General features: G+C 47.1%; 1 protein-coding gene across 1 annotated transcript in view; it reads right to left on the bottom strand.

The window, feature by feature from the left end:
* DHFR (dihydrofolate reductase) overlaps positions 1–25,815 on the bottom strand; it is a 556,200-nt gene that overhangs the window by 476,260 nt on the left and 54,125 nt on the right. The gene's annotated exons all lie outside the window — the stretch shown is intronic.

Genomic DNA, 25,815 nt, shown 5'->3' on the forward strand with positions numbered 1-25,815 from the left:
TTGCAGAACTAAAGACAAGTCCCAGGGTGGTACAACCTCCTTGATTGGAGGCCTCAACAAAAAAAACTCCTTTGAGAAATGTTTTGCATAATTTCGCCGTCATAAGGGGAGCTGTGTCATGACCAATGTGATAATGCGAGATAGCTGCCAATTGTACCTTAATCGTGGAAGAACTAGCCCCTTGATGAAAGAGGTCTGTTAGAAAATCCAGCACCGCTGACATAGGTGCCGAGAAAGGATCCAAAGTTCTCTGTACTGCCCATATAGAGAATCTCTTCCATTTACTCCGATAAACCTGCCTGGTGGAAGGTTTATGAGCTGCCACTAATATGGCCTTGACCGGTGATGAGATACCGGGAGTCCTAATTAAGGATGGAACTGGAGCAGCCAAGCTGTCAACTTCAGGGTCCGCAGATTGGGAACTGACATTCCCAGAGGGTGGGAGATGAGATCGAAATTGGATCCAGAATCCAGGGTGGATTGATTTTGTGAGACCATACGAAGGGGAACCAAGGTTGTCGAGGCCAGAATGGGGCAATGAGAATCATTCTGCTCCCCAAACTGCTGGCTTTCTGCAGAAGCCTCTGCATCAGAGGAAGTGGAGGGTAGGCATAAAGGAGACCGGGAGGCCAAGCATGCACCAGAGCATCTCGGGAACTCCTGGTGGGGAAGCAGAGCGAAGAAATTGTCGCATTTGGCGTTTGAGGGAGAGGCAAAAGATCGCAACAGGGTTGCCCCAAACGGCAAAAATCTTCTTCGCTACTTGAGGATTGAGAGACCACTCGTGTGGAGAAAGGATGGTGCGACTGAGCTTGTCCGCAAGGATGTTGGACTTTCCCGGAATGTGCGTTGCTACCAGAAAGCGTTTGGTGGAAATTGCCCATTCCCAGACTCTCATGGCCTCTCGACAAAGGGGTAAGACCTGGTTCCTCCCTGTTTGTTGATATACCAGACTACCGACATGTTGTCTGTCTGAATCGCAATAGTCCCTGAAGGAAGAACGTGGTGAAGTGCTTGCAACGCTAGGAGCACCGCCCTCATTTCCAGGACATTTATATGCAATGCCGTCTCTGTGGGATTCCACGTGCCTTGGACCATCTTTCCCGCAGAATGCCCCCACCCGAGGCAAGAAGCGTCCGTGGTCACTGTGGCTCGGGAAATGCAGCGCAAAAAGGTCTCCCTGCCAGGGGCTCCGCAGAAAGAAGCCACCAAAGAAGGAGTCCCTGCACGCTCTGCTGATCGCAATCGGGCGTTTAGAGAAGAACAAAGAGGGACCACTGAACCTGAAGGGTCCATTGAAGAACCCGCATGCGTAAACGGGCATGAATGAGAAGCGGAATAGCTGCCGCCATAGAACCTAGGGCCCTCAGGACCAACGCTGCAGTTGGAGATGGTTGCAGGATCGCTGTCACATGACACTTCAGGCTGGCAATACGGTCTGGGGTGAGGAAGGCTCGCATTGATCTGGTGTTTAGTCTTCCTCCTATGAAATCTATAACTTGTGTGGGGTTCAGTAAAGATTTCTCCCAGTTGATCGTGATGCCCAGCCTTGGTGCTAGTTGAAGTAAGTAATCCCTGGCTGAGCACAGAAGATGCCTTGATGATGCCGTCAGGAGCCAGTCGTCCAGATACGGAAAGACCTGTAATCCGTGGAGCCTCAGGTGGGCCGCTACCACCGCTAGCACCTTGGTAAACACCCTGGGGCTGAGGTGAGACCAAAGGGAGGACCCTGAACTGATAATGACTGGCTCCCAGCCGGCGAAGAAACCTCCTGGATCGTCTGTCCATCCGAATGTGGTAGTAATGCGTCCTTGATGTCTATGGAGCACATCCAGTCGTTCTCCCTCAAGAGGGAAGTATAGATTGCAGGGTGACCATCCGGAACTTTGCTTGGTTACTGACAGGTTCAGCTGGGAAAAGTCTAAGATTGGTCTTAAGTCCCCGTCTTCTTTGGCACCAAAAAGAACCTGGAGTAAAACCCTAATCCGGTTTGATCTCGGGGACGCGCTGGATAGCTCTTTTCTAGCAGCTGTTCGATTTCGATAGCTGCCGCCTCCTTTGGTCGGGTGGAACATCTGGGAGGCTGCGAGATTTGGGAACCTTGAATAGGGGAATTGAATATCCTCTGGATATGACTCGAAGCACCCAACTGTCTGTTGTTATGGACTCCCAAGAAGTCAGGTGCCTCAAAAACCGCCCCCCGACTGCCTCCAGAGACGGACAGCCGGGCAACCCTTCAGGGCTGCTGCGTGGGTCTATCAGAGAAAGGTTCTCTGGACCCAAAGTTGCCAGGAGCCCCCCTGCCTCTAGCACGATGACCTCCCCGTCCTCCTCTGCCACGGAAGGACTGGTTGTCCGGAGCAGGTTGGGACTGCTGTGACTTCCGGAACCACATCTTCTTCTGTCCCTTTTGGTTCTTAGAGAAGGACCTCTGGGGAGCTGAGAAGCGGACTCCGACGGCAGACAGCGTCTTCCCGTCCTTTTCACTCTGGACTAATGTCTCGCGAACAGTCTTGCCAAACAAGGCAGAACCATCGAAGGGGGCATTCGAAGGTCGCCTTGAAGGGCTCTGCAAAATCACAATGGCGGAGCCAGGCCTGTCGCCTCATGACTAGGCCTGCTCCGCTGGCTCTAGCGGCTCCCTCAGTAGCATGAGAAAGTAGCCGCATAGATGTATTGGAAACTGATCTGAGAGTGGCCATTCGGGTGGAGTAAACCTGTTTATCCTCACTCGAGATGGACTCGGGGAGATGCAGCGTATTCTTTAATCAGATCCCGCTGCATCCTAATGACATGTGCCATGTAGTTCAGCGCTCTCAAGGAGAAGGTTGCTGAACTAAAAACTCGCTTCCCAATGCGATCCATCGAGCGGGACTCCTTGCCCGGAGGATGCATGGAGGGACTCTCCTGGGCCAATTCCCTCTTCGTGGCTGCAGCCATCATCATGGCATCTACTGGGGGACCCTTACTCCAGTGGGTGCAGTCCGACGGAGGAGAAAGAATGCGGTCCGGGCGCTTAGGGATAGGCTCAATGGTGTCCGGATCCTTCCACGCCCTGATGGAAATAAGGTCCACCAGGGGGTCAGCAGGAGGGGACACCCAAGAGGTAGAAGGGCCCGCCTCGAATGCCTCCAAGAACACAGACTCGTCCGAAGAAGCCTTGGGGGCAGACCACCCCCCCCTGATCCTTAACATCTCCATGATGTCTCCAAATGAGACGTCTTCAGGGGTGACCTAGGGAGCCTTCCCTTCATCCAAGTCCGTGTCTTCAGTGACGGACTCAGGGGAGTCCATGTGCCTCCTTTTGCACTTACGCTTCGAGGTACTTCATCGGGGCTGTCCGAGGAGTACTCTTCAGCAGTTGGATGTTCCAAGGGAACCACTTGGGACATCGAGGCGGGCTGTCCCTGGGACCGGCTGGTGGGGGCCTGGTCCAACTGCAATGGAGTGCGGGATGGAGCCGTGGCAGGGACCGGGGTCCGGATGTCTCGACAGTGCCCTTTCCACTACGTCGAAAGCCGAGGGGAGCCAGCTTCTCTAAGCCCCGAGAGCCGACCCCCACTCGGATCCGGCCGCGGATCGGAGTCGGAGCGAAACCGTCGGATCCGAGACCGGTGTGCTCCGACCTGGACGGAGCCGAAGACACCAGCTCCCTCGGATCTGAGGCTCGGCCCTCGGCTCAGAGGTCGGGTCCGGTACCAAGCACTCAAGGGATGGGACGGATCCGAGGTGCGCCGACCCATCGGATCCGACCCACCCCGGATCCAAATCTGCCCGGCGCCGACAGCTCCGAACCCGTGGCATGGGTCTGAGAAGGAGCCAAGGGGCGAAAAAGGGGTCAAGCCCCTCCCGGATGGGGGCTAGGAGCACTCCCATTTGCATTTGGGCCTGGATGAATTTCCTCATCATCCGGTCCATATCAGCTTCACTCATTGAAAATGTTGACCTAGTGGAGGCCACCGGCGGACCTAGAGAGCCTCGGAGACCTCCTAGAAGGGCTGGCCTCCTCCTCCTCGGGTCCAGGAGAGAACCGAGGGGAGTGGAGCCGAGGAGGAGGAAAGCTAGAAGGCACAGGGGAGGCCCGCTTAGATGGAGGAGCCGAACTGGAAGTTTCGGCTCTTAAGTGGTGCCTCTCCCTGTGCCTCTCCTTCTGTCTTTCCCTAGAGGATTCCTTCCCCTCCGGCAACTTAGAGGGAGGTTGAGTCCCAGCCGGAGGGGGAGAACCCACAGCAACAGGTTGCTGAGTGGAAGGGGCAGAGGCCGAAGCGGTATCTGGAGGTAAAAGACCCGCCAGCACCAACTTCGACCTCCGCTCCCTCAAAGCCCGGGGGTTGAACCCTGCACAAATGGTACAACCAGACGACAGGTGTTCAACCCCCAAGCATGACGCACCGAGTGTGGCCAGCCCCTGGGGACAGCTTATGGCCACACTCGGTACATATCGAGAACACAGCCTTATGGGCTTCAGACATCACAACCCTAAGGCCTAACACAAAACACACACAAACAAACTACATAAAACCCGAGAAAATTAAATAAAAGAGAGAGGAAAGCCTAAACACACTCAACACTAACTATATCAAGACCGAAAATAAAGATTTTTAAAACTTTTTCTGTCAAAAAATAGTTTCTTATCTTCACCAACGCCAGGAGCTCTGGAATTCCGTAGCTACTTGAAAAGCGGCAAACGAAATCTGAGGTCAGTCAGGGCTTGGCAAGGGGTTATGGGTAAGAGGGAGGAGCTAGGAGCTCGGAGCCTAAGCTTTTGAATTGCCGGCTCGGATCCGAGGTCGGATCCGATACCCACAGGTTGCAGACGAATGAAGTCTGCCTACTTCAGATACCATGTTCTCACCTACATGGAAACTGGAGATGGCAGCCAGTTGAACTGTTTCTGTAGATGAGCTGGCACCCTGCTGGAAAATGTATGCCAAGAACTCAAGGACCACTGGAACAGGAGCTGTGAAAGGGTCCAAATCCCTTTGAAAAGCCCAGATAGACAAACGCTTCCATTTGCAGTATAGTTTTCTGGTAGACGATGTATGAGCTGCCACCAGAATAGTCTTTAAGATGGAATAGACCAGGAGTCCTAACTGGATGAGGGACCCTTGAGGGGTGCGAAATGAGATCCGATATTGGATCCAAGATTCATGGAAGAACTAACAGAGGAGACCAAAGGAAGGGAAAGCAGACTTGGCGAGGCCAGAATGGGGCAATGAGGATGGCTTTGCTCCCCAACTGGCAAGCCTTCTGGAGAAATTTTGTCATGAGAAGTAAAGGGGGATAAGCATAAAGACCAGGAGGCCAAGCATGGACCACAGCGTCAGTGGGGGATTCCCCCTGTGAGGGGATCAGAGCAAAGAACTCGCTGCACTTCGTGCTGGAAGGAGATGCGAAGAGATCGCAGCAAGGCCAACCCCACTAGAGGAAGATCTGCTCCGCTACAGAAGGATTCAGAGACCACTTCTAAGGCATCAGGATAGTTCTGCTCAGTGTGTCTGCCAGAATGTTGGATTGACCTGGAATGTGCGTTGCTACCAGAAAATGGTTGGTGGAGATCGCACATTCCCACACTCTCATGGCCTTGTGACAAAGGTGGTAAGATCTGGTTCCTCCCTGTTTGTTGATGTACCAGACCACTGACATGTTGTCCGTCTGAACTGCAATAGTTCCCAGAGGAAGAAAGGCATGAAGGGCCTGCAACGCTAACAAGACCGCCCTCATCTCCAGAACATTGATATGCAATCTGGTCCTGATCAGGGACCACATGCCTTGGGCTGTCCTGCCCGAGCAATGCCTCCCCCCACCCTATTTGGGAGGCATCCGTGGTCACTGTGGTGTGGGGAAGGGCTGCTATAAAAGTTCGTCCCACGATTAGATCCGAGGAGTGTATCCACCCAAGGAGGGACCTGCCTGGAAGCGTTGCTTACATGAATCTGATGTGTCAATGGTAGATCTAGTAGTGACCACTAAACCGCTAGTGTCCACTGTAGTACCTGCATATGCAAACGAGCACAGGGGGAGAAGTGTAATGGTGGCTGCCATGGAACCTCAGACTTGTAAAACCACCTCGGCTGGAGGAAGATGAGACTGAAGGATCACTGACACATGAAGTTGTAAGTTTCGAACTCTCTCTCTGGAGTTAGAAAGACCTTGGTTTGTAACGTATCTATTCTTACTCCTATGTAAATTATGACCTGAACAGGGTCTAGAGAAAACCTGGATATGTTGATTGTAATGCCCAGCAAGTCTGATAATTTCAGGAAATAGTCTCTGGCCTGACAAAGCTGATGCCTGGTGGGAGCGGCAAGGAGCCAAATGTCCAGGTACAGGTAGAACTGTATCCCCTAAAGCCTCAGGTGAGCCGCTACTACTGCCATGACCTTGGTGAACACCTTGGGGGCTGTGGTGAGACCGAAGACTAGAACTCGAAATTGGTAGTGATTGGCCCCTAGCCGAAAGAGAAGGAACCTCCTGGAGCATCTGTGCAACTTTATATGGTAGTATGCATCCTGGAGATCTATTGAGCACATCCAGTCATTCTCCTGCAGGTAAGGCCATCTGGAACATTTCTTTGGCAACTGATAGGTTCAGGGTGGAAAGGTCCAGAATAGGCCTTAGGTCCCCTGTCTTTTTTGGCAGGAAAAAGAAGCTGGAATAGATGCCTGATCCGGACTGAACCTGGGGGATGGGCTGGACGACTCGTTTTCTGAGCAGCTTTTCTATTTCGAGTGCTGCTACCTTGCTTTGCACAGGTGGAATGTCCAGGAGGTGTTTTGGGGGATGGGAGGAGCCATAAAGGGAATGGTATAACCTCTGGATATTATTTGAAGCACCCAACTGTCTGATGACACAGACTCCCATGCCATCAGATGCCTTGAAAGACAACTCCCGATTGCCTCCAGGAGCAGTGCAGTCGGGCAGCCCCTCAGGCTGCTGCATGGGCCTGTCCGAGAACAGTTCTTGACACCCAAAATTTCTTGGATCCCACCCTGCTTCTGGGCCGACATCTGTCTTGTTCCCCTGTGCCTCTAGGGAAAGATGAGTCCTGAGTGTCTTGGGAATACTGAGACTTCCGGAACCACATCTTCTTTTGCTCCCGCTGATTCCTGGAAAAGGATCTTTGGGGGTTAGAGAAGCAGATCCCGATGGCAGACAGTGACTTCCTGTCCTTTTCACTCTGGACCAATGTCTCACGAACAGTCTTCCCAAACAAGGAAGAGTCATCGTAAGAGGCATTCACGAAAGACGCCTTAAAGGGTTCCGTAAACTGACATAGCCTGAGCCAGGTGTGTCGCCTCATGGCAATGCCGGACCCGGCTGCCCTTGCTGCTCCTTCAGTGACATGTGAAAGGAGGCACATGGACATATTAGAAACCGCTTTGAGAGTGGCCATTCACGCAAAGAATATAAGTTTATCCTCCGGTGACATGGACTCCAGGGGCGACTCAGTGAATTCCTTGACCACGTCTTGCTGCAGTTGAGTTAACGTGAGCCAGATACATCACTACCCTTATAGAAAAGGTAGATGAAGCATAAATACGCTTTCCCAGATGGTCCATCGTCCTGGACTATCGGTCAGGAGGATGGACTGTAGAACTCTCCTGGGCTAGTTCTTTCTTAGTGGCAACCGCTACCACCATGGCGTCCACTGGGGACCCCTTGTCCCAACTAGGTCTGTCTACAGGAGGGCTCAGGATCTTGTCGGGGCACTTGGGGATTGGCTCCGCAGTGTCCGGTTCCTTTCATGCCCTGGTGGTAATAAGGTCCACCAAAGGATCCATGGGGGGGAACACCCAGGAGGTAGACAAGCCCGTGCCGAAGGCCTCCAGAAATACAGACTCGTCCCAAAGAAGGCTTGGGGGTGGACCAACCCCCCCCCTCCACTGGCACAGGATTTCCAAGACGTCTACAAAGGAGACATCGTTGGGAACATTCCCCTTCCTCCAAATCGGTATCCTTAGTGAGGGACTCTGGACAGGAGTCCAGGTGCCTCTTTTTGCACGTTTGTTTGCGAGGAATCTCTTCAGTGGGACTTTCTGGAGAGAGCTCACAAACTATCTGTGGTTCCTCAAGAAAAACTGTCTGGGGTACATTAAGCACAGGCTGTCCCTGCAGGGGCAAAATGGCTGAAGATGCACCCAGAGGCAAGGGAGTCAGGGCGGAGTCCGAGGATATGGTCAGGGGCCTTGATCCACTGGAGAGAACCCTCTCCACCACATCGAAAGCCGAGGGGGAGCAAGCTTCCTGGGAGACTAATAAGGAGGAGGCTGCTCTCCCTGGATCCAACGTGGGGATAAGAGCTGATCCCAATGGAGCAGAGATGCCGAGGGGAGGGCCCTGATCTGACGTCGGCTCCACAGGAGAAAGACCTAACCCCTCAGATCCGATGTCTAGGCTTTGGCTCTGAGAGCCGCTCGGGTCCGAACTAGTCAGATCTGACACGTTCAAGGTAACGGCCAGCATCAAGGCACTCGGTATTATCAGAACTGACCCCCTGACTCCGGGACCTCTCTGATTCAAAAACTCCAATACCAGGGGTCGGACTGGAGAAGGAGCTATCGGGGCAAAGAAGGGAAGCAAGCTCCCCGCTCCAGAGGGAGAGAGGGCTGGCAAGATCCCCATCTGAATCTGGGTGCAAATAAACCTTAGCATCATTCTGTCCATGTCCGCCTCACTCCAACTTCTGGTGGACCGTGACGAGGCCACCGATGCCGACGGGGAGGGTCTATTGTACAGAGGCCCTGGAAGAAGGTCTAGGCTCCTCTGGATCCGGCGAGAATCTGGGCAATCGGAGCTGAGGAGAAACTGGCCTGGAAACTACCTGTTGTTTCGGAGGAGAACCCACCGGAACCGTCCGGTCCGGGGATCTCTTCCTCCCTTTGTCTCTCTCTCTCTCTCTCTCTCTCTCTTTGTCTTTTTTTCTCTTTTCTAGGCTCCCTGTCTCCAGGCCTATATACCTGAGGTGGAGTCCCAGCCTTGGAGGTTGTGGAAAAGACGGTGGCTGAAGAAGCGGTCACGGCCGTGACGTAATAGACATGGAGGAAGCCGCCTCCCAAGTAGGGAAAAGTCTTTTAAGGATCAGTTTTGCCCTGCGATCCTTCAGGTTCCTGGGGATGAATCCTGCACAAATAGTTCAGTCCATGGAAAGATGGGCTGCCTCCAAATACACCACACCACACACAGCCGGTGACAACTTATGGCCACACACTGTGCATTTTATGAAGTCCAGTTTAGATTGCTGATCTGTCATGCCAACAAAGTAAAGTACGAGGCACAAGGCCTTAACCAGCCCAACCACACCACTCACACACACACTCACTAGCAAGGAGGGGGAAAGGAGAGAAGGCCTACTCTAACAGCTACAGCAAAACTTTTTTTTTTTTTTTTTTTTTTAGACAGAAACATGACGCAAAACGAAGGGGAGGTTAAGCATAGGGAAGAGGGAACCTGCCTGAACTAGCAGCAACACTAACAACCAAAAAATAGCCAAAGAACACACTTACCACGCCTGGAGCTCTGGGACCACGCTGCTTGACAAAGCCGTAGCAAACGAGATCTGAGGGAAGGAAGGAGATGTAGGGGTATTATCAGTAAAGAGAGGAATTTGGAGCTAGGATCAGATGCTGGTGAAGCTGCCGTCTCAGATCCAGTCCGGATCCAACATTGCACAGGTTGATGATCAAATGAAGTCAACTACTTCAGATCTTCAAATAAGCTAGATACAAATTTCTTTCACAAAATGTTACAGTAATTTTATTTTACTATGGAGCCAGACTGTTAAACACAACGTTGACTAAATACAAATCACTGATTTAAGATCAGCCCATGTTACCTTAATATTTTGAGCATTTTGCTTTACATTTTAAATGCAATAAATAAACTTGAATACCCTCCAATTCAAACCATCATCTTAAATGCAAGATGCATTTACTTATTTATACTTTGTTGACCGGGTTAGTCGCACTAGGTCAATGTAGATGTAAAACGACACAGGTTAACCTGAATTTATGTTTTTCTTACATACTAATTGCAAACTATTTCCTCCTAACTTTGCAAGGAAATTTCTTAAAGGCTACTTGAGTTTATTGATCTGACATAGTTAACATAAACGTGAACACAACACACACAGATATTAGGGATAAAACCAACATAAGATCATGTGTTATACAGCTGTTAAAATGTAAAAGCAAATTTTGATAATAAAATATAAGACGAGAAAGAAAAAAAGTGTGCTACCCACCCTATCTTTGAAAGTCTTAACCATGTACCAACTCTTTTGCTCAACATTTTCTGGAAATCATCAATTCCAACGCTTTGGATCAACTTATCCACACCCCCACCAGAGGCAGCAATATCCTAGACCTGGTCATCACCAACATGGGTGACCGGTGTTCCACACCAGAGGTCAGCTCCTCGTTGGTCAGATCCGACCACAAGCTAATTACCCTAGACATCAACATCCCGCTCTCACCCCCCATTAGGAAAACAACCGTAAAAAATTTCTCCAAAGCCAACTTCACGCTTCTTAAGACAGAAGTGGCAAACTTCATGACACCCATGCAGATGAACAATAGAGGTACGACTACTGAATCCTAAACAAATGCACTTTATAAGCACTTACACGAGTGCATGGATTGTGCTATCCCTAACAGAACCAAAATGCTATTCTCCAAAAAAAGGAAGCCAGTCTGGTAGTCTTCTGTCATAAACTCTACAACAGAAGAAAGAAACTGTTGCAAGAAAAGAGTAAAATCCCACGATTGGAGGAACTCCCTGGTCAGCCTCAGTAAGAAGCTGAGATCCCTCATAAAATCCTCCAAAGCTAGTTATGAAAACAAAGTTGCCACTGATTCTAAAGACACCCACAAAGCATTCTATAGCTATGTCAAAAATCTCAATGGCAACACTCAGATCTGCTCTGAGATACAGTACAATGACACTAAATATACAGAACCAACTGATATTGCCAACATCCTGGCAGATAGGTTCAGTGCTAACCTTACCCCCCTCTCACCCCCTAAAGGGCCCATCTTTATACCGGAAGAATGCAAAGTTCCTGTAATCACGGCTGCACAGGTAAAAACTTCACTCTCCAAAGCCAAGAACACAGCATCCATGGGACCTGACAACATCCCAGGCTGCCTTCTACATGAACTACAGAATGAACTGGCACCCCACCTAAGTACCATGTTCAATCATAGCCTTGCTTCAGGCTTTGTGCCCACTGAATGGCGCACCGTGACAGTTATCCCACTCCACAAAGGGGGGGCCACAACAGACCCTGGGAACTACCGCCCCATTAGCCTGACGAGCCTCGTCTGCAAGGCCATGGAACGTATCATCATGGAACTCATAAACAAAGACATTGGAGATCTCCAAACCCTGGACCCCACACAGTTTGGGTTTATAAAAGGCAGATCATGTCTCCTAAACCTGATAGACTTCTTTGAAGTAGTCACCAAAGCCATAGATGAGGGTAAGGTGGTTCACACAGCCTATCTAGATCTCGCCAAGGCGTTCAACACCATCCCCCACTCTGGAATTATAGATAAACTCACTAGACTAGGTATAAATCCCTATGTCACAAGATGGGTTGCCAACTGGCTTACTGAAAGAAGCCACACTGTGAAAGTAGCAGATTCCAAATCAGACTTCAGACCAGTGACAAGTCGAGTACCACAGGGTTCAGTCCTGGGTCCTCTCCTGTTTGGTATCTGCTTCTCTGAAGTACAGGCTAACACAGAACGTCTTTGGCTAACTAAATTCGCAGATGTCTGCAAACTAGGAGCCATAACTGAAACTCCTAACGATGTGGACATCCTACAAAAAGGCCTCACTGAGACAGATGCCTGGTGTCAAAGACATGGTCTCAAGCTCAATGCCAAAAAGTGCATTGTCATCCCCTTTGGTAAAAATTCTGTACCCATGAATTACCACATAGGCGGTAATCTACTTAACACCGAAAGTGTAATAAGAGACCTTGGAACACAGGTGGACAGTAGTCTCTCCTTTGATAATCACATTGCCAAAGTGGTCAGGAAATCTTTCTACGTGGCACACCTCATCACAAAAGGTTTCTCATCCAGAAAAAAAAGAGGTCATTGTTCCCCTCTACTCATCACTCATTAGACCCATTATAGAGTACAACGCCCCTTTTGGTATGTACCTCACAAGAAATCTACAACAACTGGAAAGGCCACAAAAATACCTCACAAAGAGGATTACTGGCCTCAAACAGATGCCTTACGCAGACCATCTCAAAAAACTCCAGCTTTACTCCGTCGCATATCGCCCACTCAGAGGTGATCTCTGCCTAACATATAAAGCTATGTCAAACCCAGAGCTGTTGGACATGCTCCACTTAAAGAAATCCCAATCCCTCCGAGCTACACGCTCTAGGGACCTAAACCTTGTCACCACAATAAACAGAGCATGCTGGAGGGATAGATTCCTGTCCCAGAGACTTCCCATACTATGGAACAGACTACCCATCTATGTCAAACAGAGCTCCTCATTAGCACTCTTCAAGAAAAATCTTGATGATTGGATGGGTAATAGGAAATTCACCCCGGGGATCACTTCTGTGGTTCTGCTTAACAGGGGCACAGGAAAATAATTTTCTTGGGTGGTGAAAGCCAGGGTACATTTTTGGCTAGGCTTGTATAGGCCCTAGGGCCAATAGCCTAGTACCTACCTAAGAACCTATAATGAAGTGGCATAACTGTTATGTTTGAAAATGGAGGTCTAACTATAATGACTCTTCATGTGAATTTGCACTAGGGTAAAGGTATAGAGGGTCTTGCAGACATGCAGTGAGCAAATTTCAGAAAATGTCCCAACTCCCAAGGAGTGCCATGGAGCTTCAGAATGATTGCAATCACTACACAACATGTATAAGAGCCAAAAAGAGGTGTTCTAAAGGGAATTTAGTACTGCAACTGTCAGGACAGAAAACTGCTCATGTTATGGAAAATGGAAACAATTAGATCCTTGGCTTTTGTGCCTGCATACTGAGAGACAAGACAAGTAGCTGCTCATCTAAAGAAAAACCTGAACTTTTCCCTGCATATGACAGATGCAGCCACTGTGAGAATCTGCACGGACTGTGGAACAAGAAATGCCAAAAAAATGGTTTGAAAATTGCTGCCCATACTAAACCACAGAATGTTATGCTATTTTTTGACATTGATAAGCAGGTATGTATACTGCATATCGCATCCAGTTGTACAAAGGGAATCAAACTGTACAGACAGAATAAGCAGAGACACTAGGAATTTATTCAGCCTGATGAGATCTACCACAAAATCAAGCTTCAGGTTTCATAGGAAATTGGTAAAAATAACACAAAAAGTTATGAGACCTGCTGGATGGCTTTAAAAGATGCGGGGGATGTACAAGATATCAACCAGTAGTGCACTGTTCTTTCACCGAGCTTTAAAAGACAGCTTGCTCTTTACAAGTTCTAATACTGTTCTGTTCAATTTTATGTCTTTGTCATGCTATAAAATTTAGTGTAAAGCTTGCCAAAACCTCTTCTTAGTGCGGTAGAATGAAAGAAAGTAAAGAGAAGTAGTCAAAAGGACTTTAAATTTCCACTGGAAAAGTTTCTCACTGCATCTTGCCGAGTCAGGATATCTCTTTCATGAAAAAGTATACTGCAAAGTTATAACAATGACATCTACCATTCTGAACATGCAGATTTATTCACTGTATAACAGCTGGTGTAATGTTTGGAGTTTCTAATTTATTTTCTGCTAGGCGAACAACTAACCCTGTCATCTGAGCAAGCTGTCTTTCCGGTTCGCCCTACCACAACACAACTGACAACCTTCCTAACAGTATCAAATTAGAGAAGGAATCCTTTAAGTAGTGTTCAGGTCCTGTGTCAAAAGCCTCTCCCAGCTGACCTACTTGCGACATTAAAGACTCTGTTCAAAGTTCTGACAGCATGTAAAGCTGCATTTTTAGGTATCCCAAACATCTCTTCCATTTATGAAACATACTAAGGGGAAGGATGACAAAAAGTACAACTGTGTGAGTAAACATATAACTGTAAATGTTCTAATAGATCACTGTTGCATAAGCCTAAGCTATTTTGTTTCCACTCCCACTGATCGGCCAGCTTATAAAACCTAAAGGGCATCTTCCTTGCACTCAGAGTCTCTCCTGGTAGAAGTCAGCTCAATTAGTAAAACAGTCTTCCAAGTTAAGAATCTCAAATTAGCCTCATGAGCCGTTTCCAATGTAAAAATAAAAAGAGTAGGCTTGACAAGTACAAAGTTAAGATCACAAAGAGGAGCCACCTGTTTTCTAGGTCGCCAGATCTGCAACAACCATTTCAAAAACTGAATAATGAGGATAGTTAGAAAGGGTGATCAAAGGGCAGACAAACAGAAGTGTCCAAGAAATGTACCTTGATAGAGAAATAAAGGTCAGAGGAGAGTTAGTAACACAAACTATCAAGAACCTGAGGCAACCAGGCCTAAACAGGGTCCCAATCTGTCCGTGGTTAGAATGAAAATCATGGATGCTATGTACCTCAATGTCCTGAGAAATTCCCTTTCAGACAGCTTGTTTTGATTGGAAACATCTCTACTCTACCTAGATGAAGAAACGCTCCTTCTGGGGTAGAATATAACAGGCATCCCAGGAAAATTAGAAGTTATGTACTTACCATAACTTGGCATCTGTGTTGTTCATTTTCATTCTTCCGCACTATTGGGTCATGGATCCTACTCTCGGATCAGACATGGCAGCATTTTTCAGACTTGAATCCCAGTCACAAGCTCCTCCCTCTACCCACAATTCTTCACACTCTCTATAGCTTCCTCAGATCACATTTGCTGCCTTATTTCCTACAGGATTATAAAGAGACAATATACACAGAAAGAAATCAGAGGCTCAAACCAGAGCCACTAGGTTGGGGGATGTCTGGGAGGGAACGTGAGGAAGAATGAAAATGGACAACAAAGATGCTAAGTTATGGTAGGTACATAACTTCTAAATCTGATGTTGCCTTTTTCATTCTTCCTCACTACTGGGTCACAGTCCCTAGCTATGTTACACTTGGGTGGCTTTAAGGAAGGCTATGCCGAAGCACTGTCAAACCAAAAGAAGCTCTACTTCTGGAGACAATGTCCAATTTATAATGTGTCACAAAGGTACGAGTCTTTGACCAAGTGGCTGCAGCACAAATATCATCAACTGAAGCGCTGGGGAAGTAGATGATGTGGCCATAAATCTAGTACAATGGACTTTAGGAGACAAGGCAACTCCAAACCATTTTTTGAATAGATTAGTGAAATACAGTCTGTAATCCAATTGGCCAATGTAATTTTGGAAACTGCTTGGCCTATACAGTTTGGCGAAAAATATACAAATAGTTTGTCAGACTTCCTGTACTGTTTTATTTTATGAAGGAAGAATCATAGTTGTCTACAATCAAGCAGATGCAAAACATATTCACCCTTGTTAGAAAATTTTGGAAAGACTGGCAATTGTATAGCTAGTTAATATTAGTCTCTGTGGCTACTTTAGGCATAAAGAAGGGATTGGTATGGAGGGATACTCTATCTTTATGAAAAATAATGTAAGGCATTCTATATCAGGCCCGAAGTTCAGAAATTCTTTTTGCTGACATGATGGCTACCAAAAGGATTGTTTTTCAAGAAAGGAATTTCATTTCACAATCGCTAGCTGGTTCAAAAGTTGGACCTTGAGGAGTAACAGTGAAATCCCATGGCAGAGAAGAATTTATCAGGGGTCTAAGCAGAAAAATCCTTTTCATGAATGCCTTACATAATCTAGTAATAATAATGTAGAAAGGGAGCCAGAAACATTTCCAGTATAAAAGCTGGATATGGCTGCAAGCTGAAGTTTTATAGTAGAAAAACTAGCCTTTTGCTTGAAGACAGAACTATGAAAAAGAAGGATTGCTGAAATCTGGGCTGACAAAAGATCAATATTCTCTTTGGAAGCCCAAATGGCAAATCTTTTCCATTTGCTTCTGTACACTTTTTTTAGTGGAAGCTAAAACTATGTCTCAAACAGGAGAAGCAAGCCTGGGCCTTTGTACAATTACTGGAATTGGAGAAACCAAGCAGTCAGTTTGGGGGTGAGTAGACTGGGATTTTGACTTTCTGATGGGTGAGATAGAAGATCCTGTCTGGGCTTCAGAATCCATGGAGGATATTTCAGATGAGACCAGAGAAAGGGGAACCATATCTGATGAGGCCAGTAAGGGACGATGAGAATTACTGAACTCTTCTGCCTTCTGGCTTTCTGCAGAAATTTTGGGATCAACTGTAGAGGGGGATAGGCACAAATGAGACTGGAAGGCCAATCATGAACTAGAGCATCCCTCAAGGACTCCCCAAAGGGGGGATAAGAGTGAAGTACTTGCTGCACATGTTTTGAGGAAATGCAAAAAGATCACCGCAAGGTTTGTCCCAACGGCTGAAAAAAGTTCGCTACTGACTGACTGAGGGACGACCTGAGAGAGGTCAGAATGAACCTGCTGAGTGTGTCTGCTAAAATGCTGGATTTCCCCAGTACGCAAGTCAAAAGGAGAAAGCAGTCTGAAGATTTCACCCATTCCCGGACCCTAACAGCCTCTCTGCAAAATGAATATGAATGGGTTCCTCCTTGTTTGTGGATATATCTGATTACTAACATTGTCTGTCTGATATGCAATAGTCCCTAAACGGAGAACGTCCTGAAAGGCTTGCAACATTAAGAGGACTTTCTAGAACATTGATAAGCAACCTGGTCTGTATGTGAGTCCATGTGCTTTGGATCGTTTTTTGCTTAAAATCTCTCCTCCACTTCAGCTGGGAAGCGTCCGTGGTCAACATGGCTGTGGAGGAAGGAAGAAGGAATGGCCTGCCGATGAACAGGTCATCCAAAAGAAGCCACCACTGCAAATGAAGTTTGCAAATTGATGTTAGTTTGACAGGAACAGAAAAAGGCTGGTAAAGAATAGACAATTAAACAACCAAAGCTCACTGAAGAACTTGTATAAAAACCTCACTGATGGAACTACAATGATGGCAGCTGCCACAGATCCAAGAGCTTGAACTATTAAATTTTGCAGACAGAGACTGACAATCTAGAATGACCCACACCTGTTCTCTCAAAGTTTTTTATGAGATGAAAAGGTAGCAATTCCACTTGGTTTGCAGTATCCAGAAGCACACCAATGAATTCCAAATTCTGAATGGGAGATGGGTTTGATCTGGCCAGATTTATGGTGATGCCCAGGGAGCTGGGGACCTGAAAAAAGTAATCCCTGGTTTAATCAGTTGATACCTGGTTGGGGCAGTCAGAAGCCAGTTCTCTAGATATGGAAAAACCTGGAATCTTTTCAGCCTCAGGAGAGCTGTGACTACTGTCATGCATTTGGTAAACACCCTGGAGGCTGTGGTGAGACCAAAGAGCAGAGCTCTGGAATTGGTAAAGACTGGCTCCCAGCCTTAAGCGCAGATGACTTCTGCAGCGTCCATTTTGATGTGATAGTATGCATCCTGAAGTTCTACAGAGCTCATCCAATCATCCTTTTGCAACAGCGTTACGGTGGACTGAAACAATCATCCGGAACATTGACTTCTTTATAATACAGATTCAGGTTGCTTAGATCCAGAATGGGTCTCAGGTCCCCAGTTTTCACTGGCACTAAAAAGAAGTGGGAGTAAGTTCCGAATCCTTTCTGTTCGATTGGGACCTCCTGGATGACTTCTTTTGCAGTCGTTTTTGAACCTCTAATACTGCACACTCCTTCTGACTGGGTGGGACGTCGGGGAGTTTTGCTTGTTTTTTCTGGAGGTGGAAGAGAAAAGGGAATGTAATAACCTCTGGATATTATGCTTAGCAAACAGGCATTTTTCATCATATTGGTCCAGGTGCCCGGGTGTAGTGAAAACCGACCCCGACTGCCTCCAGAGTTGAGCTGTCAGGCAATGTTTCAGGAGTACTGATGGGGCACATCATAAAAGGTTCTCGGTAGCCCTGATTTAGCGGAACAACTCTGCCTCTGGGGCAGCATCTCCCATTAAAAGTTTTCCATTAAAACTTCCTTCTCTGCTTCTGGAGGAAGAATCCCCACGTTGATCCTGAAAAGACCCTTGGGATTTTCAGAACCAGGTCTTCTTACCACCTTGCTGATTTTTAGAGAATGTACACTGAGAGGTAGAAAACTCTATCTCCACAGTAAACAGGGTCTTTCCTTCCAGTTCTCTGCAGGTTAGAGTATCTATGATGGACGGCCCGAACTAAGAAGAGCCATCAAAGGGGGCACTAACAAATGACGCTCTGAAGGATTCCTTGAAGTCACAAAGCCTCATCCAGGCATGTCTTCTAATAGCAATGCCTGTGCCAGCTTCCCATGAGGTGCCCTCCACTGAATGGGAGATGAGTTTCACTGAGGAATTAAGTCACAGAAGAAAGAGTAGCTAGATGAGGTGATACTTTCTTGAAGTCCTCTGCTGACATGATCTCTGCAACAGAGTTGGAAAGCTCCTTGACCAGGCCTCTCTACAAACAACTGAAGTGTACCAAATAGTTTAATGACCTCAGAGCAAAAGTAGCCAGGGAGTAAACGCATTTACCAAACCCTGTCCATCGCTCTGGACTTCCTGTTTGACTAATGGACACACGAGGTCTGTTCAGCTAGCTCCTTTTTGGGCAGCTGCTGCCACAACCATGGCATCTACAGGTACACCATTAGTCTAATGTGGTCTGTCCTTAGGGGGATAAGAATATGTCTGGGCACTTATAGATAGTTTACTGCCGGACACAATTGAACCTAAATCAGTTTGTCCAACATGGGGGGGGGGGGGGTCATCCAAGATGTACATGGGCCTGTCCTGAAAGCCTTCAAAAAACACCCACTCTTCATAAGGCGTTTGGGTCGACCAACCAACTCTTTGTCTTAAGGATCTCTAAAATGTCACCAAGAGAGACACCATTCAATGGTGATCTTGTCTCCTTTTGCATATCTCTTACAATGAATCTCCTATGTAGGATGTTCAGGGGAGGTATAGGAAGAAGACAGGACTCCCTCTAGGAGAAGTTTTTGGAGGCTTCTCGGGGTGGGCTGACCTTGGACAGGCATGCTGGGGGTCAGCACTCAGATCCAATTAAGGGTGACAGGGAGGACCAGAGATAAAACAGGTCAGATCTCTATGTGAGGAGATAACCTTTTCCACAACCTGGAAAGCCCACGGACCCGGTGAAACCCCCATCTCCCCCCAGAGCAGACTCAGTTACTCTGGATCCATGGTCCCTAGACAAAATTGGAAACAAGCTGTTGAGATCCAAATACTGAGAGGAAGGAATGGATCAGACAAGGTCGGAGCCGAACGCCTACCCCCAAATCAGACTTCTACATCTCGAATCAGAGACCCATTCTGATCTGACAATGTGAGAGCACGGATGGTCAGGGTAACCCCACTGGAGTTGAGGAAGGGAGCTTCTCTGGATCAGATGCCAACTCTTTCAGGTGTCTAGGATGCTGGGACTCCAAAATCGCTGGATGGATTGGAGAAGGAGACTGAATCAGTTAAGTGGAGATACTCACGGATCAGAGAGGGGATGGAGCTGGCAAAACCTCCATCTGGATTTGAGCTTTGAGGAACCTCCGTCATCCTGTCCATATCAACATCAGATAGGCTCCTAGAGGAAACTACTGATGCAGGTCTTGTATGTTTGGTCAGAGTCTGTAGTAACTTAGAGGGCAAAGTTGAAGTTACTGTTTTTACAGAACACTTGGGCATCCGGCTCCTAACTCTTGGATCTGAAGTCTTAGGATCCGAGGTAGAAGTGGATGGCCTAGGAGAACTAATAGTGGTGATGGTTCCACTCAGATCAGAAGAGTGATTTGGATCCGACAGGGCAGAATTATGTCTTGGATCTGACATGAGATTGGAGGTCTTAGATGCTTTTGATGGAGCACCAAGGAAGTCCTTGAGGTCTTTTGAGGGCATTTCCTGGACTCTGAAGACAGTACAGTTGTGTACACCTACCATAAATGTAGATGTTCGAGTGTCTTCACTGTTGCAGTCATAACTGTAGGGTGCTCCTGCCGGCAGGCAGCCCGAGGTCGGCCAGAATCCCAAAGTCTGGGTCCGGCGTCGGCTGTATAGGCTAGTACCCTGACGTCAGTACGCTTTGGTACATAGCCCTCAGCCGACACCATCTTCTCCAGCCTTTCTTGCCCTAGATGTCAGAAGTCCCCAACAAACCAAAAATGAATCCAATAAGGAAACACAAATACACCACAAAAAAGGAAAAGAGGGGATAGGAGGGAGGGAAACCCCGACTGCAACAGTGAAGACACTCGAACATCTACATTTATGGTAGGTGTACACAACTGTACTATGTTCTTCGTGTTTCACTGTTGCAGTCATAACTGTAGGGTGGAATCCCAAAGCAGTGTAAAAGGGAGGAGGCTTTAGATAGAAGAAGGGAGGCAAGAATACCCTGCAAGACAGCAGAGGCAAAGCCTGCCCTGGACTTAGAAAACAAGGGAAGATTGTACTGCTTGGAAAAGTATGCACAGAACTCCAAGTGGCAGCTTCCAAGATATCCTTGGTAGGGACTCCTCTGAGGAAAGCTGTAGAAGTGGCAGCTGCTCTAGTAGAGTGACTTCTAATGGTACCTGGAAACTGTTTCCCATGATGAGTGTAACAAAATCTGATTCCATAAGCAATCCATTTGGAAATAGTTTGTTTAGAAATAGGTTTTCCAAGAGAACTGGAGGCAAAGGAAACAAACAATTGGTTAGACTTTCTGAAATCTTTAGTTTTGTCCAGGTAAAATCGTAACTGTCTGTGCACATCTAATGAATGCAAAATCCTTTCCCCTTTGTTTTGAGGATTTGGAAAGAAAGTAGGAAGGTGAATTGTCTGATTTAAAGCCACTTTCAAAATCACTTTAGGCATGAAAGTAGGATTGGTCATCAAGGATACTCTGTCCTGATGGAAAATAAGGTATGGTTCCACAGCCATGAGAGCTTGCAACTCTGAGACCCTTCTGGCAGAGGTCAATGCTAACAAAAGAACAGTCTTCCAGGATAGAAACTTAATATCTGAAGATGCAGCAGGCTCAAAAAGGAGGCAAAGTAAGTTTTTCTAAAACATAATTAAGATCCCAGGCAGGGACAGGAGGGTCCTTGGAGGCCACAAATTTTTAGCCCCTCCCAAGAACTGCTTCACCAAAGGATGAGAAAAAACAGGAGGATCAGAACTGAAATGCGCAGAGATAGCAGAAGCATGAATCTTAATGGAAGAAAAGGAAAGTCCTTTAGATAAAAGTTCGAAGGTAAAGCAAAATAGAAGAGAGATCAGGTACCCGAGGATCAGAACCTCGGTCCTGCATCCAAATAGAAAACCTCTTCCATTTAGAGGCATAGGATTTCCTAGTGCTAGGCCGTCTAGCTTCCAAAAGAACATCCAAAACTTGTTTGGGAAGACTAGAAGGAATCAAACTCCTTTGAAGAGCCAAGCTGCCAGGCAAAGGGTCTTGAGATTGGAATGTAGTAACTGACCCTGATGCTGGGACAGAAGCGAAGGGTTCAGTGGGAGAATCCAAGGAGGCCCGAGAACAGGAGCTTTAAAGTTGGATACCAAAACTGTCGAGGCCAATTTGGAGCAATCAAGATGAGGAACTTGGGCTTGTCCTGTTTTATTTTCAGTAATACCGAGGTAGTAGAGGAAGAGGAGGAAGGCATATGCTGAAAGGCTTCTCCAGCTGAAGGACAGGGCATCCACTCTCCAAGCTGCTTTGTGGAAGGACCTGGTGCAAAAGCGAGGCAGCTGATGATTGAGATGGGATGCAAACAGATCTATCTGGGGACATCCCCAAACTGCAGTAATCCTGTTGAACAAGTTGGTGTCTAGCATCCATTCGTGAGGATCTGAAATGTTTCTGCTCAGGCTGTCTGCTAAGAGATTCTGTTTCCCTGGAATGAACTGAGCCTGGAGATGTAGATTCAAATTTAGAGCTGTGTCCCATAAACCCATAGCTAGTCTGCAAAGGGGGTATGAATGAGAACCCCCCTGCTTGTTGATGTACCACATGACCGTGGTGTTGTCTGTACGAATTAGCAGAGGGCCTGGTTGTAGAAGATCCTTGAAGGCTAGAAGGGCGTTTTGGACTGCCAACATTTCCTTCAGATTGATGTGCCAGTGAAGATGGTCCTTTGTCCAGGTTCCCTGCTGGCAATTGTCAAGAAAGTGTGCTCCTCAAGCATAATCCGAGGCGTCCGTGGTTAGGATTTGAGTAGGTTGAGGAAGACGAAAAGGTTTTCCTTCGTTTGAAGTGCATGCCCTGGACCACCAGAGGAACTCCTTCTGAAGGCAGGGGATCAGAGGAATCAGAATATCCAGATCGTGGTAATGCTGTGACCATACACTTTTCAGATACCATTGAAGCTTTCTCATGTGAAGCCTTGCGTTTGGAATCAACAGAATGCAGGAAGCCATGTAGCCCAGAGCCTGCAGGAATTTCCTTGCAGTGAGCTGAGATAGAGTTGCCAAGGTGTTGAAAGTTGAAGCCAGCTGAATTTGTTTTTCTGGAGTGAGGAAGGCCCTTTGTAAGGTTGTATTTAAGAGGGCTCCCAAGAATACCATTTGTTGAGAAGGGATCAAATGTGACTTTTTTATGTTCACTGAGAATCCCAGTAGGAGGAGAAGACGTTGAACAAAGTCCAGATGTTGAAGCAGAAGATCTTTGCTGTCTGCCTGAATAAGGCAGTCGTCCAAATAGGGGTAAATCTGGATCCCCTGAAGTCTGCAGTAAGCCACTACTGGTGCCAGGCACTTGGTGAAGACTCTGGGTGCAGTAGATAAACCAAAGGGCAGAACAGAGAATTGAAAGTGCCTCGAACCTGCCTTGAACCTGAGGAATTTCCTGCGTTCTTGTCTGATGGGAATATGTAAATAGGCTTCCTTTAAGTCCAATGTCACCATCCAGGTGTCCTGAGACAGCATTGGAATTAGCTGTTGCAGAGTAAGCATCTTGAACTTTGGAATTTCCAAAAAGGTGTTTAACACAGAAAGGTCCAGAATAGGTCTCCAAGAGTTTTGTTTTCTGGGAACCAGAAACAGTCTTGAATAAAACCCTTTTCCCATTTCCGAGAGTGGAACAGGCTCTATGGCTCTCATGGCCAGAAGAGCATCCACTTGAGTTAAGGCCTCTGACCATTGAAGTTTTGGCAGATCTGGCCAACCGTGAGTCCTTGGCAAAGTGTGAAAGTGGAATTTGTAACCTTTTAAAATCACGTCCAATACCCATCTGTCCTGGGTAATATGAGTCCAATTTCTGTAAAAAAGAGACAGTTTTCCTCCGAGAGGCGTCCAGGTGAAGGGGTCCTGAAGCCCAACCGAGAGAGTCATTGAGTTTGCTTTCTTTGAGATTGGGATCTGTCTTCTCCCTTCTAGGTGAAGAAGCAGTCCATTGTCTAGATCTGTAAGAGGCCTGGCCTTGACCACGACCTCTGAGCGCCTATATCTTCCCCTTTGAGGCCTGTCAGGCGTGGGAAAGGACCAATTTTAGAGGGCCAATTCCTGGAAAATCTAGGAGGCTGAACTTGCAAGAAATCTTTTACAGTCTGCATAGACTTTGCCTTTGCCTCCATCTTTTAATAACTTCCTCAGCCTTAGATCCAAAAGAACATCTTGTTGAACAGGGGCATCTAATAACTTAGCCTTAACCTGTTCAGGCAAACTTTGTTCACAAGCCAGGCATGTCTCCTAATAACAGTACCAGAGGCAGCAGCCCTGCAAGAAGCATCCAAAGCATCAAAACCACAATGTAAGCTATGCTTGTTAACCTGTTCAGTAGCATGCAAAACATCCTGAAGTTCCTTATCCTCTGCACAAGCAGGAAGGGAAGCAAACTTTTGCTTTAAAACAGACAAAAGAAATTGCTGATATTTAAACATATGAAACTGGCAATTTAAAGCCCTTACAGACAGGGTAGCAGAAGTATATACCTGTTTTCCCCACCTGTCTAAAGCACGAGAATCCTTCTCAGAGGGAATAGGATTTTTAGAAGTAGCAACCTTAGCAGCCTTAGAGCCCTGAGAAATAGTTTCAGGATCCGCAGAAGCGTTTTAAATAAAAATAAATGAGAGTCAGGAACCCTATAAAATCTATCAGGCTTAGAAGGAGCAGGAGGCATGGAATCAGGATTCAAATTAGCCTCAGAAAAAGCATAATCTACAATGTCCAAAACAGGAGGGATAGCTAAAGGCCTATGCTGAGGAAGAAGAAGAAACTCTCTAAGCCTCTTCTTGGAAGCAGAATATTCCTGTCCTTCCCAATGAAAATGTTCCCTCATCTCATGCAGGGTTTCCCCAAAAGAAAAATCCTCAGGCGGAGAGGCCGAGGGTAAAGAGTCCTCAGCATCCGAATCCTCATAAGGGGGAAAGGAATAGTCCTGATCTGAGGAAGAAACAGAAGATACAGAAGCCTGGTCAGAGGAATCCAGAGTAACATCCTGTCGAGGCCTTTTCTCAGGAGGGGGGGGGAGTGGATTCAGAAGCAGCTTGAGCTGGAACTTTAGACTTAACAGGAGTCTTTGTCTTTGCCTTTGCCTTTGAAATAGTAATGTGAGTAGGCCTGAAAACCCCCTCAGAAGCCGGTACCTGCACAGCGGTTCCGGACCCATCTGAAGGAGTGACGTCCGAAGGTCCTGCAGCAGTTAAAATAGTGGGCCTTGATGGCTCCCCATGGGAGTCCATATCGGCCATCGGTTCAGAAGTGGCGGACGACAGGGGCTGCAAAAGCGCCTCACTGACGACAGCCGAACCGGACGCTGGCTCCAGCTGCAACGAGTCCTGTTTGGACCTCGGCAGCCTGTCTTTGTCTTTGCGCTTCTTTTGGACTCCGGTAGTGTCCGACGACATTCTATAATTGAAGCGTCTGCCAAAATAATTTAAAGCCCAATCGTACCTGCGCTTGATAGTACGAGAGTTGAACCTGGCACAGAACCGACAACAAGAAACGTCGTGGTCAGGGCCTAAGCAAGGTAGACAGTAAGAGTGGCATTTGTTTCCCACACGCTATACAATTATTAACTTTTTCTGACATCGGAGGAACAAGAAAAAGATTCCCCAACGGGGTACTTAGCTTTGAGAAGAGAAGTAAGAACTTCGGACCGACAACAACCAAATACGCTGTTCGATAATCGCCAACCAACGACTTGCGAGCTGCTTTCCACCGCACGGCAAGAAAGACTGGAGAAGATGGCGTCGGCTGAGGGCTATGTACCAAAGCGTACTGACGTCAGGGTACTAGCCTATACAGCCGACGCCGGACCCAGACTTTGGGATTCTGGCCGACCTCGGGCTGCCTGCCGGCAGGAGCACCCTACAGTTATGACTGCAACAGTGAAACACGAAGAACATCAACACAACTCTTCGAGAGAGTTTGAGCCCCTGGTGAAGAGGATGAAGCAGCAGGCAAAATTCCTTTCAATATTAACTTGTTTCTGTAAATCGGCAATAGCTCAAGTATTAAAGTCCTTGCAAATGTCACAAGCGGATCGCAGATGATCTGGTCCTAAGCAACAGACACATTTGCTTATGCACGTTAGACTGGGGAATTTTGTGCCCTACAATCTGAGCAGCACTTAAACCCTGTTGGTTTATCCAGTATAATTCTAAATTTAAGATACAGTCAAAGTTAACAGACCAAAAACACACAGTAAGAACACTGCACACCCAAAAAAAAAAAAAAAAGTTTAAAATAAACTTCAGATAATTAGATAAACAACATACTAAATAACTACTTTAAACTATCAGAAATTTAAAAG

This window comes from Protopterus annectens, chromosome 2.part2, assembly GCF_019279795.1.
Source record: "Protopterus annectens isolate FY-2018-M chromosome 2.part2, PAN1.0, whole genome shotgun sequence".
NCBI lineage: Eukaryota > Metazoa > Chordata > Ceratodontiformes > Protopteridae > Protopterus > Protopterus annectens.